Raw genomic sequence first — 18976 nt, 5'->3', positions numbered from 1 at the left:
ATGAAGTTCCTGCTAGTAAGTCAGCCCCTGAGAGCATGGAAGAAATTTGACTGGGTTAACTGTTTGTGGCTATAGAAAGGAAAACCCCAACCGGTCCTGTGGTTGGAAGGCAAGGCTGACACAATCCCAGATCCTTGCCTTGTTGGGTTCAGAATATGCAGAGGATCGTTGCATATACTCTCAGTTGAATGAAAAAAAAATGAGTAAAACAGTATTATCTATGAAAAAAAACAACTCAGAAAATGGTATGTTTTTCATAATTACCAGAAACCTGCAAGACAGTTGGATACACACTGGGCTCAGAAAACAACCAAACCAAAATCAACTTTGCAAACTTCAGCATCTTCATAGTTCATTTTGTTCTCTAGGCTTGTTTCCCAAATCATTTGGAATTAATACTATTCTGGTTTGTTATTCAAATTCCTGAATCCAGAGATACTTTCAGCTAGCTTTTGTGCAGTCTCTGAATATTACCTAGACTCCAGAGTGGCAGTATAGCGTCTAAGAAAACACAAACTTTGGGGTCAAGGCCTTTGGGTCTGCTACATACAAGCTGCCTAACTTCAGGCTAATTGTTAGAGTCTTTAAATCCTTCAGTTTTTTCAACTGCAAAATGGAAATAATAACAACTATCTCCCAGGGTTACTATAAAGATGAAATCACACGTACACACACACACACACACACACACACACACACACACACACACATTTATCTATTGCATAGTTTGTACTTAGCATGTATGTATGCATGTGTAAAGTCCTGGCCTGTAATACATACAATAAACAATAGTTGCATTATTGTTGTTTGCTTGCACTTTGCTCCTCTATTGTCCTTGTGAAGGAAGAAATGCTTCTCTCAGTGTTGGGTATTGTTTGCTTATGAAGTCTCTGAGAAGTTCTTCAATAAAGAAGCCTGTTAAAATTCTTATATGCTGAATGTTCTCAAACTTATTTGATCACCAAACCAGTTTTTCCAGTAATACCTATTAATATCCTGTGGATCCACTGCTCTGCAAACACAGCAAACATACTTTAGGAAATGCTGATCAGGTGGATATAGCCATGATCTTTAATACGGAAATGTGTATTTGAAGCCTTGTTCTATACTTCCTGGGCTCTGTGACTCTGACAAGACACTGAAATTAGCTGCTACTATCAGTTAGGGCTCAGCTCAGATGTAATCGGTTCCAGGACCACCGGTCCCCAGAAAGAGGGTAAGAAACCTTTCCTGTATGTACGTATAATCAGTGCCATACAGAGCCATACTGGAACCTGAGGCACAAGACAAAAATCAGCCATGCTGGTATTGTCTGCTTTTAAAAGGAAGTTGTTTGCTTGCCTTGTCCTAATCCTGACCCTGCTCATAATGCCCTGAACATGTATTGATCATACTGTAATAATGTATTTATATATGTCTTCACAAATAGACCAAAAGCTCCTGGTGGGCCAAGACCATGCCTCGTTAATCTTTATATTTACGGAATCAAGCTCAGTACTGGCATGAAGTCGGTTTTGATAAATGTGTCTCTGGTGAGAGTGCTCTTTTCCCATATACCTACTCCTTCACTTCATGTTTCTGTTTAACTATCATCATCAGAGAGACCTTCCATGTAAAAGGGCCTCCCTGTCACCTCCACCTCAATATTTATCCCTTATGTTGTTTAGTTTTTCTTCATGGCACTTACTATGTCCTGACATCTTTTTGAATTGTGTGTGTGTGTGTGTGTGTGTGTGTGTGTGTGTGTGTGTGTTTACCTTGATTTAAACCTTGGTCAAGCAGGGTCTGTTGTTTCATTCCTGCATCCCCAGTACCTAGAGTGGTGCCTGGTATATAGTAGATATTCATATATTGGTTGAATAAATTAATAATTAAACGGATGCATGACTATCTTCTTTTTCTTTCATTGCCTCATCTAGCAAGTGGAAATAATGCAATCTCCCTTATCTGCTATTAGGATTACATCAAAATGTGTTTGTGGAAGCAGTTAGTATAGTGCTGTGCCCATTGTTAGTAGTCAATAATGTATGTTAAAGAAATCTGTATCTAGCTGAATGTGAATAGAAGATGGTAACTCCTATGGAATTTTTTAAATAATTATAACTTCTGTGCCAGAGTTTTCTAATACCTTGGAGAGAATGCAAAACACCATGGTGTCATTTGTTGAGTGTGTTTTTATAAGGAGAATATTAATGAAGCAACAAACTACTTTTGTATAGTATTCAATCAGAGACTGAGATAATGGCTTTTCATCTCATGGTCTTATATATTATCGCACAGCATTAAGGGTATTACAGTCAAGTGTCTGGGCTTGAATTCTGGCTCTGCCCTTTACTAATGTGAGTGATTGCAGATAAGTCACTCTCCTTTTGAGGCTTAGCTTCTTCCTTTGTAGAAGAACATTGTAAATAGCTATATCTCAGATTTGATATAAGAATTTTATGTGCTCATTTTATAAAACATAATTACTGTTAGTTGCTGCTGTTCTTTATACAACTATTACTACTGCCGGCACTACCACTGCTGCTGCCAATACTACCACTACTACCAATAGACATCTGGGAGTTTAGAAGACAAAATATAAGGAAAAACAAATGCTACCCACTTTTTTTTTTCTCATAAACTTTTAGCAGATCTCAAAGTCCAAAGGGAAGCTGAAGCCAGGACAAATTGAATTAACAGATTATACCCACTGACAGAATCCAGCAACTGCTATTGCCAGCAGTAAGCCGTCTTTTGGGTCCTGTAACTCCAATCTCCACATCCCCTTAGGGTTCACCTGCTATCTCAGGGAGGTTCCAACACAATCTGACAAATCTTTAGGACAGCATCCCTTCACTGACAAGCAGGTTGTTGTCTTGGACATGAAGAATTGCAGATGACCCACATTGCTCCTCTGTCGATGCACTATTTCTCTATTTTCTGTCTATGTGTTTTTCACAAGGTAATTAAGCAGTTTTGCATAAATTAATCATTCCTATAAAGTGCAGACTATTTCCAGAAAAAATCTTGAGGTATGACCTCAGTCTCCTTGGAAGGGTGACGTCAGCAAGGCCATGGGAACTTTGATGGAAGTTCAAGGAGCTGTTCTTGAAAGCGAATCATGACTCTTTAAGGTTATTTAAAGATTACACTGCTAAAAAGGTATATTTGTTTATGCTGTTTTCCTGAGGACTTGAAAAGAGCTAGCAGCTTCCCTTGGGTGCTTTTTCTTGCCTAACTCCACTCCCTTTCTTTTATTACTTCTTAATTTATTTTCGGAGAAATCACAGCAAACTGTGTGTCTGTGTGTGCGTGTGTGTGTGTTCTCTGTAAGCATTAGAAAGAAAAGATAGCCCCCTTAAAATAGAATTACTGGGAACATATCTCCTTAAAAGAAGCTGAGATAACAGATTTCATTAAAACTGTGCTTTAATGGAATTGAAGGAAACTCTATCATTAAGATGTGTTTGCAGAAGGTAAGTAGAAAGTGGTTTTAATTATTGAATGTTTCTAAATATATCCACCCACTCCTCCCCCACCAAGTAATGCAGATCTGTAGTTCCAGGAAAAACCATGTAATACCACTGAAGGGTGATAAGAGATATCCAACTGACCATCATTTGGCAAGGTCACTTTTTAATTAACCCAAAGCAGAGATAAACCTAGAATTTTCTACTCATATCATGGGGGGAACCATGTTTTGAAATATTACAACTATGCTTCTTTCCCCCGTATTTTCTGCTAAATTTACCTTGTTCCCCTTTCAGGCAGTAGTAAGTTTTCATTGTTTTTTTTCTCCTGCGGTTTGCTATAGCCTATATATAGAAAGATAGAATAGGCAATGCTCAGATTTTGGGTTTCAGAATTAACTTTTCGAACTCCCAACAGTTGTGGGAATTCTGCTTTCCAAGTATCCTGCTTTCCAGAAAGTCAGGCGTGGAAGGTACAGAGTCATAGAGAAGCAACTGTGGCCAGCATGGTTTAGGCTGGTAGGTGCGAATAGCTACAAGAGGTGCCCAGGCAGGGGCGGGCAGCTTCAGAGGGTCTCCATCCCTTCATGGTATGGAGTGTAGAGTGGCAGAATGTTTGCCCATGTGGCTTGCAGTGGGGCAAATGTGACCCAAGAACTTAGAGCTGGAGAAGCTTTATAGTTGCAAGAAGATGATGGCAGGCACCAGATAGGAACATGCATGTCTTAGCAGATGGATAGCGAAAGCATAACCTTGGTTTAAACCTCCCCTTACAAAGGATATTCTTGTCACATGAATTTGTGACAATTATAAGCATACTTGGGAAATAATGGAAGATCAGTTAGTTAAGTTCATATGGTAGCACCTTCCATGCTTGGCATTAATTTTTGATTTGATATGTTTGGTAACTAGGAGTAATTGTATTAAATAGTTTCTCTGGAAGGAGAGTGTCAAGACAAAATATGCTTTAATTGGAAGAATGCAAAGGATATTAGAAGGAACAAAGACATTTAGATTTTAAGAATAAGCACTGGGTTTTATTCATCTTTACGCCTCTAGTGGCTACTAGCACAAACTCTGGCACACAATTTATTGAATGCACACAAGTGCTTAATAAATGTCTGTTGAATGAGAAAAAGAGAACATTTCTATCCTATTGAATCCTCACTAAAATCTAAAAGGATTTCAGCAATTTAGTGCAGATATGAAGAAGGTTTTCCTGGTGGGAAATTGTTACACTGTGAAATAGAACTGAGGGAAAATGTGCAACATCTTGGGAGGTCGCTATGCTTTAGGCTTGCTGTAGCCTAAATGTCAGAGGTAATTTTGCTGACTTTTCAACACTAAGGTATATATGACTTACTCAACTCTATTATGCAGAGTTGTTAAAAAAAAACTTTAATGAAATGACATAAACCTTCAATGCATATTCCTAAGTGAAAGAAGCCAGTCTGAAATGGCTACATACTGTATGATTTCAAATATATGACACTCTGGAAAAGGCATAGTATAGAGATGGTTAAGAGAATCGGGTTGAAGGGAGAAAGGGATAAATAGGTGGAGCACAGGGAAGTTTTAGGGCAGTAAAATTATTCTGTATGATACTGTAATGGTGGATACATGACAGTATGTATTTGTCAAAACCCATAGAACTGTACAATTCAGAGAGTGAACTCTAATGTAAATTATAGACTTTAGTTAGTAATGTGACTATCAGTTCAACTAGAACAAATGTACTACACTACTGCAACATGTTAACATAGGAAAACTATGCCAGGGAAGAGAAAGGGATACTTAGTCTGCTCAGTTTTTCCATAAACCTAAAACTGCTCTAAAAATTGTATATTAATTTTTAAAAACTGTAAATCATCAAGACATTGAGTAATGGGGGTTCTCTTAATTTGGGGGACTAATTTTTCTAACATGTTGATGAGAAATGGTACACCAACCTTTCTCTACAAGTTAGGAAGGATTAAGAGACATTGAGAAAAGAAGCATTATTCTTCTCTGTCAGACAAAAAAGTGAATTATAGCAGTCAGTTCCTTTATGCCTGCTCTAACTGAAAGATACAGGAGAGAAAAAAGACTCTTCTTTGACTTTTCTCCCTGGCAATTGATGGCTTATGGTCTTGGCAGTTAAAGCAACTGACATGTGATTAGGCATATGGAAATCAGAGGGCAGAATATAGTAGAGTCCAGTCCTCATTCAACATTTTACAAAAGTAGGGTCCAGTATTCAAAAGGAAATAGCAAATCCCATTCCCACAGCCTAGATTGTTCCCCCGTGCTCCAGCATTTCCTTGGGGTTTGTCTCAAGCTACCCTCATTTTTTGGGGACATGTTTATTCCTTTGGTGCCACTCCAGCCTGCTACATAATGCCAGATAGTATTTCCAGTTTGTATTTCCTTCTTAGCCAACTATTAGAGTGGACGTAGCCTTCTGTTGATTTTTTTAAAACATTTTTATTGGAAATTGAGCAGATGGATTTGAATTCCTAATTTTCTTTAAAAACATGCCAAGTATTTGTTCCTTTGTTCCTTATTTTCCTCTTAACCAATTCCTTGTGTCTTTGCATCTTTTTCTTTAAAGGCATCTCACTGATTAGTCTCATCTCTCTATGTTCTAGGCAACTCATTAGAAGCTAAGTTCTCTAGAATTGATTCTCTTTTTGTTTTGATACATTATTGTCCAATTTTCACACTTGTAGTGTATGTAGGTATATGCACAAATAATATTAGTGAAATAATTGAAAATTATGTTAAAATATTAAAATACAATTCATACTTATGATTGCTTTAGAAAAGGAGATTGGAAAGACATATTTGTCTAGTCTTTTATTGAGTACCATGAACCAGCTACTTTGCAAAATGTTTAAGATAAATTATCTTATTTAATTTAATCTTATTGAATGCCCTCAAGAAGTAGACTAATAGTCCCATTTTACATAATAGAAGGATAGTGAGACTACCAGAAATTGACTTGCCTGAGGTTAGATAGCTAGTAAATGGTACAGCTAGGAGGCAAATTCAGATTTATCTTACTGTATAATCTATTTTGCTTTTAATTGAAAGAGCATTGGTTTTATCATCTGAAAGGTTTAGGTTTGAGTCCTTCCTTTTGTGGAGTGGGGACATGTAGAACTCTTAATTGACTTACTTAACCCTTCATTTGTCTTTAAAATGGGAATGATACTCATTTACTTTCAGTATTGATCTGAGAAGAGGTCATGAAAGTAAGGTCTTTGCAGGGAGCCTAGCATACAGCAATATGAGAAGTGTCAATTATGTTTACATTAAAGCTATTTTTTTTGATGACGATATAATTCATCCTGGGACAGAAAAGTAAACTGTACTAATTTCAGAGATAGAAATTATCATATGTTACTAGATCTGTGTTCATTACTGTTCTAGTCCATTGCGTGATGCTATAACAAATACCTGAGACTGGATACTTTATAAAGAACAGAAAGTTATTTTCTCACAGTTCTGAAGGCTGGGAAGTACAAAATCAAGGTGCCACAGTTGTTTGGTGAGGGTGGTTCTCTGCTTCCAAGATGACGTCTTATGCAGCATCCTCTGGAGCAGGAAACACCGTGTCCTCACGGGGCAGAAGACAGAAGGGCAAAAAGAGACAAACTCCCTCTGTCAAGCCCTTGTGTAAGGAAACCTGATCATATTTACAAAGGAGGAGGTCTTGTGGCCTAATCATCTCTTAAAGGCCCTACCTCTTATTACTATCAAATTGACAATACCTGAATCTTGGAAGGGACACATTCACCTGGGATGTGTGACTGAAGCCAAATCTTAAATTGTTGAGAATGTAGTCCCATATGGACATCTGCAATCTCATTTCCCAACCCTGTGGCCAAAAAATTATTAGGAGACCTCATGGTTTTGCTCTTTTCTTAGAAGCTGTGTTTTTCTGGTCAGCAGCTACCTATACAATTTAATGCCAGACTTTCTTCTTCTGTCAGCACATCTGTCTAAAACCTTCCTACTAGACTGAAATGATCTACTTTCAATCCTTAGTGAGACTCTTGTTGGATTAAAGGTCAGACATCCACATCTGCAGCTCTTTGCTTCTGCAGCTGCCTGTGCAAACAGCGGTGTTACACTGACTTGTTTTGCCGTCTTCCTCCTGCCTCTCTTTCTACCAGTCAGATATTAAAGCCTTACCTTGGCTAGGTGCTTACTTGCTTTTGCCACTGGTTTTAGGATTTGAAATGCAGGACCTCCAAACTCAAAATTATTAAAAATAAAACCAAGCAAAATAATAAAGCATAAGTAACCAGTGACCTTTCAGACTATAGCAAATGGCATACTGGATGTTTTAAACTAAACACGTTTTGAAATTCCTCTTTCATGCTGTAATGTAGACTTGTTTTTCATTCTATTTTCTTTAAAACATGCTTTCTCAACCTTAGGAAACTCTGCCTTATTTTCAAGAAGAAATAGGGTCCAAAATCCAAGTCAGTCTATTATAACTTAATGGCATGGTGGCAGGCAGGGGCAGGGGGACACATTGGTCGTTTTCTGTATCTTAGTGCTCTATTTTTGTCAAGTTAACCTACACGGAACAAATGTTTGAATGGCTGTGATGTGCCAAATAAAACTTGCGTGGCACAGGGTATGAAATAACCAAACAGAAAAGGTCTAGGAAGCTACAGGTGGGAGGGTAGTTTAGAAAATTAAAAAGGAAACATAAGGATGCTAGATTGCAGCCCAACAGGAGGCCAGTTTCTAGTTATGATACAACCAGGAAGCTCTACTTCCCACAAAAGAGCTTGCAAATGAAGACTTTTCTCCCACAACCTCAGTGGCCTAAAGAGCACAGGGCAGCCGGGCAGAGAAATGCCCAGAGATGGAAGTGAGACAGAAAGGCTTTTTGCGAATGGTATTGATGGAAAGTAAAGTTTGCTTAGTGGTGTAATTGACTGTGTTGCTGATTTAAAACCTGAATTTTAAACACTTGCAGATATAGACAGAGAAAAAGTTTTGCAATTGAAAATCTGAACTCTAATACAACAAAGCAATATGCTAGTGTGCCCTTTGGTGGATTAAGAACAGAGTTGGAATGGAAAAGATCATCAGGCATTTAAACATTACCAAGCAGATATTATTCTTAGGTACATTGGGCTAGGGTTTATCGATGTCTTACTAAAAAGGAGTTAGAAGTTGGTAACAGAATCTTACTTTATGGAAACTGAAATTTGCCATATATTAGCTATGCTTAAGCTAAATACAATGAACTGCAAATAAAAATTCCCACATCAAAGCACTCCTCTGGATTTTGTGAAAGATGAATATTTGAACCAGGTGGTCCAGCCTGACAACTGCAGTCACAGGGGTATACCAAAATTATTTTATTTATGTTTTATCGTCAAAGTAATAGATACGCATGTTAACAGCAAAGCAAATATTAAAAGAACAGCCTATATATTTGTTAAAGTCCCCTGACCCTCCCACTCCCTGCTTCCACTCTCTATCCAGACTTAACTACTTTTAACTACTTCTATTTTTAGATCTTCTGTTAGTTTTGATTCCAGCACTAAAATATATGTGTAAGCTACTTTATCATTATTGGTAAACATTATGCATTATCTATTGCTCCACATGATTTTAAGATTTAGCTCACCTCCTTCCTTATGCCTATCAAATTTTATAATTGTATAATTGTGTTTATTTCTTCTGATTATTTTTATAACTAATTTCGTCTGTATTTTTCCATTCCACAACTTCTGAGGGAATCTTTTTTCTTTCAGCATTCTCTCCTTCAGGCCACCTCCAACTCTTGCCCAACTCCATTGTCAGAACCTGAACTTCTACAATGTAAAAGGCAGATAAGTTTTACTTTCTGTTTCATAGGGAGGCTTAAGTCTCCTTGCTTTGTATGCAGATTATTTTAGTAGCAATATAACGTTCTCCACAAAGAAATGAAGCACGCATAGTCCGGGTTATTCTACTAGCTCCTTTATGAGATCTGAGAAATCAGTAAAGGTGAATAAATGGAAAATGATTCATGAGACATTCGGACATGATCTGAGTCTTACACAAGGCAGACTGTGTAAGCCTCAATGTGCAACCTCTAATGAGCAGAGAGGTTGAAGGTACAGAGAGGATGCGAAAACAGAATATTCAGAATGAGTCTGGTGTAGTCAGGTGATAGACACATGACAAGGCAATATGGAGAAAATTATTTCTTGGAGCAAAATGGTGGATAAAGTTGGAAAGGTAGTTTAGAACCAGATGGTTGGCTACGCGCCTCAGGCTGTCTGCTTCCCAAAAGTTGTAGCCTACACTTTCCCTGCCTCCACTTCCTGCTCTCTCTCTCTCTGTAACCTCTTTCAATCTGCCGAAAACCCACATAGCTCTGTTAAAATTGCTCTCAAAGACCACCAGGACCTTCACTAATAGTCTTGTCCTAACCCATATCTTCCTTTGTGTCTTTGTGAGATTTGATACTATTGGCCATAATCTACTTCTTAATGTTTCTCATTCCCTTTATCATGTGGCATTGTATTCATGTTCTTCTCCTGCCCATCTTAATATTACTCCTTTGTCTCTTTAAGTGTGCTTTCTTGAGGGTCTTTTGGGTTCCTGCCCTTGACTCTCATCTCTCTCCATTGGTCATTCTATTGATTTCTGTCTTCCTTATGCTGTTGACTCCTGAGTCTCCACCTTTGATTTACTTCCTGTGTTTTAGATCTACTACGCATTACCAAGAGTTTGCTGAAAATGTCATTCTGAATAATAAATCAAAACTTTTTTTACGCTCAGCATGTGCAAAATTTACCATATTCCCTTCCATGCCAATTCCTCTTCCTGTCTCCTCTGTCTTGCTTAGTTCTGTCATCCTTCAAATCAGCTGGGTTCAAACCCTAATTATAGCTCTTGATTTCAGCCCCTGACTAGCCTTCATATCCGGTCACTCACTGCGTTCTATCCATTTTCTACCTATGTCATTTCACCCCACCTTTACATTCCTAGTATTGGAACCCTGATAGGGCCCCCTTTTGGTCTCATGTGAATTGAAGCAAAGATATTTGTATCTTCTAATGTCCCCCCATTTTAATGTGTACTTCACAATAGTACCAGAGTAGGATAGGTTGGATCATTCTATCTCTTGCTCAGAACCTTTCAGGGTTCCAAATTATTGGCAGAATAAAGGCCTAATGCTTTACCTGGCTTGCCCATTCAAGATCATCCACACTGACTTTTCCAGAACTGTTTTTCACTATTTCCTCTCATGGAACCTATAGCTGGGCAATATCAGATTTCTCAGTTTTTCCTCCACTTGATCTCCTACATTCCTTTGGCAGATTCCTGTCTTGAGCTCGTGACATCTTATCTTTCACAGAAGACCCAGATAAATTGCTGCCTATGTCATAAAGTCTTTCCTGTGTAACACTACTTTTCTTCTACTGGAGTAAAATAATGTGTCTGTTTCCATCTATATATATATAGATGGAACATTTTGCCTTATACCACTGAAATATTATTCAGGGATGTCTTAGTCCCTTTGTGCTGCTGTAACAAAATACCAGAGACTGGGTAAGCTATAAACAGAAATTTATTGCTCACAGTTCTGGAGGCCAGTAAGTTCAAAATCAACGTGCTGGCAGATTTGGTGTCTGGTGAGGGATGCTGTCTGCTTTGAAGATGGCACCTTGTTGCTGTGTCCTACAAAAGAGACAAACACTGTGTTTCCTCATGGCAGAAGGCACAGAAGAGGTGAAGTTGCCCCCTCAATCCCTTTTATATTTTATTCATTCATAAAGTCAGAGTCCTCATGGCCTAATCACCTTCTAAAGCCCCACCTCCTAATACTGTTGCATTAGGGGTTACATTTCAACATGAATTTTGGAAGGGACACAAACATTCAAACCATAGCAAGGGATAAGATAGTGGCTTAATTTTATATCACTCCCCTCCTTCTACCCCGAGAACAATTTCTTATTTAGCATGATTATAGAAAGGGTATACTTAATGAGAAAGACACGCCTTTTGAGGTCAAATTGCTTAGTAAAAGCAAGGGTCCTGTTAACCATTTTATCGTAAGCAAGTCACTGAGCCACTTGAACTTTTGTAAAATGGGAATAACAATACTTGTACCTCCACTTCTCTGAGAATCAGTGAGTTCATATCTGTGCAAGAACTTTGCAGATTGCAGGGTTGTATATTTTTCTTCCTCTTCCAAGAGTTAAAGAGTTATAGTCTTCCAAAACACTGTCTACCAGGCTGTATCACTCTAAGATGGGTGTTACTCACTAATTCTGTTTTAGAGAGGAGGACTGTGAGAAAGGGAAGAATTGAAACTTACATTTATCTAAATAGATATCCTGTCTCTGGAAAGGATTCATAGCCCAAGGAAGGAGGTCTACTTTCCTTGAAACCTTTTGTTAAATACGCTGAAGTGCCTAGAACTTTGGAAGCAGACCCAGAAATCTCCAGCTGCCTCGGTGTCTCTTTCATACCCAGGCAGGCTCCTGGCCAATTTAACTAGGGAGGGGCTACAGGTCTCAGCCTCTTTGGGAGAAGGATCTGGAGAAGGCCTTCATTCAGTCTGGATATCCCCCTGCCCACCAGAGGGTGCTCCATGCAGAGGCAGTAAACCATGGTAATAGACTTAAAAGTAGCCTCTGGAGCCCTAAGTTCAACTCTTTAGTTACTCTTTAAATTTAGCCAAGTTGCCTATCATTTTAGAATATGAAAAATGGGATCATGCCTGCTTTGCCTAATTGTTAAGATGAAATGAGGTCATGTAAGTGAGAGCACCTAGCTCTAGTCCTGGCATGCTATTGGTATTCTGTGAATTCCCTCTTTCTTTTACTTCTTCCTAGTCTCCCATTTCTTCTCCCTGTTGTAGAGTTTGCTTCCTTGGCTTGGGTCACAAGAGGCTTTCTCAGAGCAGGGTCACATCACTTGACCTGTCTCAGGGTCCCTTAAATCTCCAAGGGTTGTCACTCTAAATATAGCTTTTGGATGAACAAGGAAATGCAACCAGTCAGCAGCTCCTAGTGGCTTCACAAAAGCAGTTATTGGCAGGGAGCCCGCAGTTAGAGAGTGTGGAGACAAGAATAGTACTCAAGGCTAGTTCAGGGTTCTTTCTGCCAGTTTCTGCTGCCACTGCACATGTGGGCACAATTGGGGATTAACTCTTCCCTTCTTTCTGTAGCATAGCCATAGCCACAACTTTGATTTAAGTATGAGCCCAAATTCAGTTCCTTGCAGAAAAATTATTTTCTCATGCTTAATAAAGGGGCACATTAAGTCCACCTTATGACCAATACCTTTGTTTGCCATCCCAAAATTATAGATTACAGGCCTTTCAGGTTGTTTACTAGGCTGCCTTGTATATCCACTTAAGTGAGTTTTGGGGAGGCCCAAATGGAGACATGGCCTCTTGAAAAGGTACAGACCGTATTTTAGCAGACACTTACTTAGTTATTCCTCTAGTTACTTTAGGGATGATTACTGCTTTGCCATGTTTTCCCAGACCACTTAGCTTTATTGTAGCTGATTGCACAGAACTAAGATATCAGATCACATTTGGTCTGCTTCAGTGCCTAATTCATTGCTCTGCCCTTGACAGTAAAGGGGAAGTATCTGTTCCCTCACTGTGATGATTAGTGGCAGTTGATATAGGTCACTGGCTTTCTGCATCTGTGTCTAGTCTAGTCTGGGCATCTCAGAGTAATTCTTGCTTTCTGGAAGCCAAAAGGAATAGAGCCAGAGTGTTAGGAAAAAGAAATTACTCTTATGGAAAAATATAAACCAGCAGCACATACCTAAAAGATCATTGAGTGTTTTTGTTTGTTTGTTTGTTTGTTTCACTGAATAAAGTAGAAGTTGGGTTCCAGATATCAGCTGGTTTCTCTTAATCAAGCTTGAGGAGCATGGGATACCACTGAGACTAAGAGATCGTAAAGTGCGGGGTGTAGAGCTGAACAGACAATTGTCATGTCCCATGAGGGAAGGCAAGAAGAGAGATTCACGAATGGCACTCATAATTTAAAACGTCAGCTATTTAATGAGCACTTTCTATGTGCTAGACACTATGGTAAATGCTTTATGTGCATTATTCTACACTGACCCTCAAAACAAACCGAGAAAGGTGTTATTCTTACTTTACAGTTGAGAAAATTGAAGTTTAGAGAGGCTAGGTCACCTGACCAAGGTGACTTCAGTAAATAAATTCAAAGTTCTACTAAAGTCATAGTATATATCATTATTTTTATCAGTTAAAAATATAAGAAAGAATATGGTTTACTCAATTGTCACTTCTTAGGATTAGAAGCAGTTGATCACATTGATTCAAGTACCCACTACCTAAAAAGGTGCCATCGTTCCTGACATGACTGAGGTGTGGATTTACCACAAGAAAGGTAAATTTAGAAAGGTACCATTCAGGGTGACCTGTTGGCTCTCCCTTCTACCCCTCCCGCCCATATGGCTGCACATCACCTTGTACTTCAGCCCTCTTCACACTGCATTGTAATTGCCTAGTGGTCTGACAGCCCTTTAGACTGAGTGACCTAAGAGTGGGATGGGAACCAGGTCCTTTTCTATCTCTCCAAACACTGGATACAAGGCGTATAATATAGTAGTTCCTCAGTAAATGTTTCTTGGATGAAAATCAGTGTACTCAGTGAGCCAGTGAGCTAAGTCTTTTATAATGAATAAGCTCCAGATTATTTAAGTATACATGGAGCCAACAGGGATTTAGCACAGAGTATTAGGAAACAGAAATCTCTCCTTTTATGGAACTATGTGGACCTACAGATGCTCATTCAGAAAAAAACATTGACATTTTAAAATGGACTCGTATGGAAATATGTGAACACAAAGTTTACATTGTGTCACTTTTTGGACACCTTCTCTAAGGGAGTATTGGAATATAGCACCCAGTCATCCAATTAGTGAGCATTGTATACTGGGCCTGTGTGGGACATCAAGAAAGATAGGGGATTGCTAGCCCTTCTCAAGATGTGTGCCAGGTTGTGCTTTTCAAAGCACTGTCTCAAAATAACTGAAATCACTCCATCAGTCACAGACACCTGAACAAAAACATGTCCTTTTATGTCTTTATACAACTGTTCTGATATTGGGGTTTTCAATATCAACATAAACCTTGACAAATTCTTGAGCCTTATGTGAAAGTTTCAGTTCAGCCATTTTTTGTTCAAGTATCTTCATCCTGTCTGGTACCTTGGTTTTAGAAATAGACATGGCAGCCTCAGAAAATGGAATATCCATAAGTCACTTATGATGATGGAGTGTGACTTTATTTTCATGATCATTTTTGCCCAGGTGCCTGTTACTGTGTTACTAAAACAAAAGTAGACACTATTCCACTGTTTGGCATAGAATCTTGACAAATAACTATTTGCAGAGGAATGGGCTTAGAATCTTAGTATGTTTCATTATCACCAAGAGTTTCAAGGTTTGAAGTGTGCATCCTGTTAGGGTAAAGTGTTTGGGACCAAGATCAACTACCTTGCTGAGAGTCCAGAGGAGGAACTGCTTATTTCTCATAATGATCTTGAAGTAGAGTCTACCATGGTCTGTGTGTTGACACGCAACATGCACAATAAAGAACCTTCAGGGTTAATTCTCATTGGCCAAGTCATGTCCTATTCTTTTGTTCTTTTCAAATCCAGATTGAGACGTCTGGCTTATGGAAGGGCCTGCCCAACTCATGCACATCCACTTTCTGGCTTCATAGCTGGTGCTAGAGATATCTCTCCTTAAGGTGTTACCATGAAAGTCTCCTGCTATTTCATGCATTTGTATTCTTGACCTAGCTCAATTGTAAGTGCCATAAGGGGGGCAACTTATCTTTTATTGCTTATGTATTTTCCCCACAGCAGCTATTACAACATTCTGAGTGCAGAGAAGTGCTCAATGAATATGTTGACTGAATGACCAAGATATTTGGAAACACATTGGAGTGGTGACACAATGTCAATATAATCTTTGGCTCGTGGTGAGAAACATACAGAATTTTAGCTATTGTTTCTCCAGATGCTCTGGTGTAGAGTAGTTGAGTTGTTTTGCTTTGTGTCATCCGGCCTTACCCGCCATTCCCTTCCCTTCCTTTTCTTCCCTTTTCCGTTTTTAAAAAAATTTCCCTTGCTTTCCCTTCTTTCCCTATCACCTTTTGAAGAAAATATATTGGCATTGTTCTTGAAGACTTCTCAGGGATATGAGGATTGAGAGTTTAGTATAGCAAGATGTCATAAAAACAATATATGTTCCACATGGTTTGCCTCTCAACCTTTGAGTCTCAGTTTAGTTATGTGTAAAATGGGGATATGACATCTGTCTTGTGGAGTTGGTTGCAAGGATTAGAGATTTTAAAAGTGTCCAACATTATTAGTAATTGGCATCAAAGGAGCTCAATAAATGGTATAGACTCTTTTGTTTCTGAAAAATTTTAAATGAATTTTTTTTTTTTTTGAGATCGAGTTTCGTTCTTGTTGCCCAAGCTGGAGTACAAGTGGTGCAATCTCGGCTCACTGCAACCTCTGCCTCCTGGGTTCAAGTGATTCTTCTGCCTCAACCTCCCAAGTAGCTGGGATTACAGGTGCCCGCCACTATGCCCAGCTAATTTTTTTCATTTTTTATTTTTAGTGGACACGTGTTTCACCACATTGACCAGTCTGGTCCTGAACTCCTGACTTCAGGTGATCCACCCGCCTCAGCCTCCCAAAGTGCTGGGATTACAGGCATGAGCCCCCGCACTCAGCCTGAAATGGAAATTTATAACTAATTTTTGTTACTCAAATGAATTGTGTGTTCAGTCATTTCTATTAAACTGTTAAAAAATTGAGTAGGATGACACAAAAAGGCTCTACTTTCTGTCCCAAGAACATTTTCCACACAGTTTTGCAGGTGACAGGAACAGACCCACACAGAGCATGCTGTACTTTTTGGTACACAAGTCACTCAAGCTATAATCATCTATTTTCCTACAACATTATTCATTGTTTTAAAATTCTTTCTGTGTGTGATAAACCTATTTCCTTTTGCTTTACAGATGAGTATACTTACAATATATAAACCCTTGACAGTGAGAGTATGTGAGTGAATCAGTGGGCAAAGGATAAATGTAAAAGTTACTGCAAAATGTTAGTTGGATCCTTAACCTACAGCTAGTAATACATAAGTGATGGAGAACAAAGGTCTTACCTATGTGACCTGCTTTAGCATATGAAGGGTAAATATAACAATTAAAGAGCTGATCATGATTATTCAGAATAAAGAAAACACATTTCTCAAGACTAATTTTCTTGATTACCAGTTTTCAGATTGATGTGACTTTGACACAGGATATTTCTACTTGGAGCGCATCTCAAAATATCTTGTACTAATATAGCTTTCGTTCTATAAAATTTGATTCATCAGTAGGAAATTTGTTATAAGAGGAGAATATGAAATTCAACCACAAGCCGACCTGTGTTAGAAATACAGCTCTACCCTTACTAACCATGGGACCTTGTGGTGTAATAAAAAATACATACTTGGTTTTTGCCCCTGGTTCCTGGCACAGATTTCTAAAACCCTTGGACTTCACTATCTTTTGTGTACTAATGAGATGGCTAAAGCATGGGCAGAGGCTTTAGAGAGTCATGTTATTAGAATGTTAGAACTTTCAACCCCACCCCTCGATTTCCAGAGAGGAAAGATGGGCTGGAGATTGAATTCAGTCACCAGTGGCCAATGATTTCATCAACCGTGCCTACCACTTACAGTTGGTATCTGAAGTCGGAGAAGTCTTGTGGGACTGAGCTCTTAAGCTGTATGATCTGTGTCAACTCTGGATATTGACATCTGAAGAATGATGAGTTTCATAAATTTCGACAGGAAAACTTTATTTCTCATAAAAGAGAAATTGGCCATTCCATAGGCTACGAACCATGGCCTTTGGCCGCCGAGAGCAAGCACTTTGAGGGAGGGAAGCATAAGACAGGAATTTATGCTGAATGGGCTGGCTAAGTATACATATTTAATAAACTGTAGGAAAAGGGAATATTTGAAAGGAGAAACATATGCATGCACAAATGAGCTGCATGGCTCTTCATGAGTCACATGTTGAAAAACAAAGGGTGTTGTTAGCATGGCCCAGGGGTGGAGTTTTGAGCTTGCTGTTGTCAAAAGGTGAAGCAGAGGGACACGAGAACCCTCACTGCACATCCTCCATGAGTTGGCCAAAACCAGCCTGGAGAGGGTGGTTACTCTTCAGGAAGGATGCATTGTGAAACTGGTGAGTTGTCATGTAGAAACAGCAAAGAGATAGGGGAAGTGCAGACATGGCCTCAGATGGTTGGTTAAAGGTGATTAATGAAATGAATTGTCTGCTTCTTGTTTTCCAAAGCTGATTTCTGTTTACTCCTTAGGAAATAATTCTGGTTAAAGGTTAATAAGAAAGGAGCATACTGAGGCATGTCTTACCACCTGTCCTGTCATGGCCAGGAACTCAGTTTTTAAGATCTCTCTGGTGTCTCCTTGGGTCTTAGGATTTTGTTTTTATTTCCCAATGGTTATTGGAATTGAACTGAATTGTTGGACACCCAGTTGATGTCAAAGATTTAGAGAATTTGTGTGGAAAACAATGTGTATTTGGTGTCCAGAAAAATAACACAGTTCTAAAGCAAGTTTCTGAACTACAGTAAGTTTGTTAGTAATCTCTCTTCTCTCTTTGAAAAGTTGAGGGTATTGTAAGACCTTAAAAAGTGGTTAGAAGGACCGAAGGGAATAATGTATATAAATCTCCTAGTACAGTGTTTATTTAGTAACTGTACATAAATTACATAAATTTAACACCCACCCTCATTTTTCCACCTGAGCTTTAAAGGAGTTCCAGACATCTGTGGTGTACTGTTTAAAATGTGGTCGAGAGCATGGCAAATAAATTATTTATGGTGGCTCTAAATTACCTGGTGGAGAGACGGAAAGGAAAATCCTGGGAACTCTTCATGAAATGGAAAAATATGGAGAGTTATCTTTTGTGGTACATTAACAGACAATTGAAGAACAGTTTCACCCCAATATTTATAAATTGCTTGATAACCAGAAAGGAAAGCTCTTTTAGCATATTGTCCCTGCCTTGTTGAATTTGGATGATGTTATGGAGGGCTTCTTTGGCAAATACGTTGGGAGAGAAAACTTGCATATTTGATCAGTAAGGATGTCAAATAATTCTTCTTAGGCCCAGATACGTGGACCAGAATCGAAATGGTGAGTGTTGACACCAAGGGTGGTTGTAGACGTCTACAATCACCCTTGGCGGTTATAGGCATATTGTGTTGTTGTGTTGTTGCAAGAGTTATAAAATAAGTGACATTCACTAGGACAGAGTAACCAGAGAAGGGCAACTATCTGGAATGAGGGGTGGACAAAGGGACTATAGAAGTTGCACCAACTGAGGAAGAGTTCAAGGCCCGAATTGTTTCTCTACAAGAACAGGGATCTTAACTTTGTTGATTTATTTAAAGGGCTGTCATATGCAAGGAGACACAAGC

The sequence above is a fragment of the Macaca nemestrina genome, chromosome 14 (genome assembly GCF_043159975.1).
Source record: "Macaca nemestrina isolate mMacNem1 chromosome 14, mMacNem.hap1, whole genome shotgun sequence".
Taxonomy (NCBI): domain Eukaryota; kingdom Metazoa; phylum Chordata; class Mammalia; order Primates; family Cercopithecidae; genus Macaca; species Macaca nemestrina.
Note: the sequence above shows the minus strand (reverse complement) of the source record.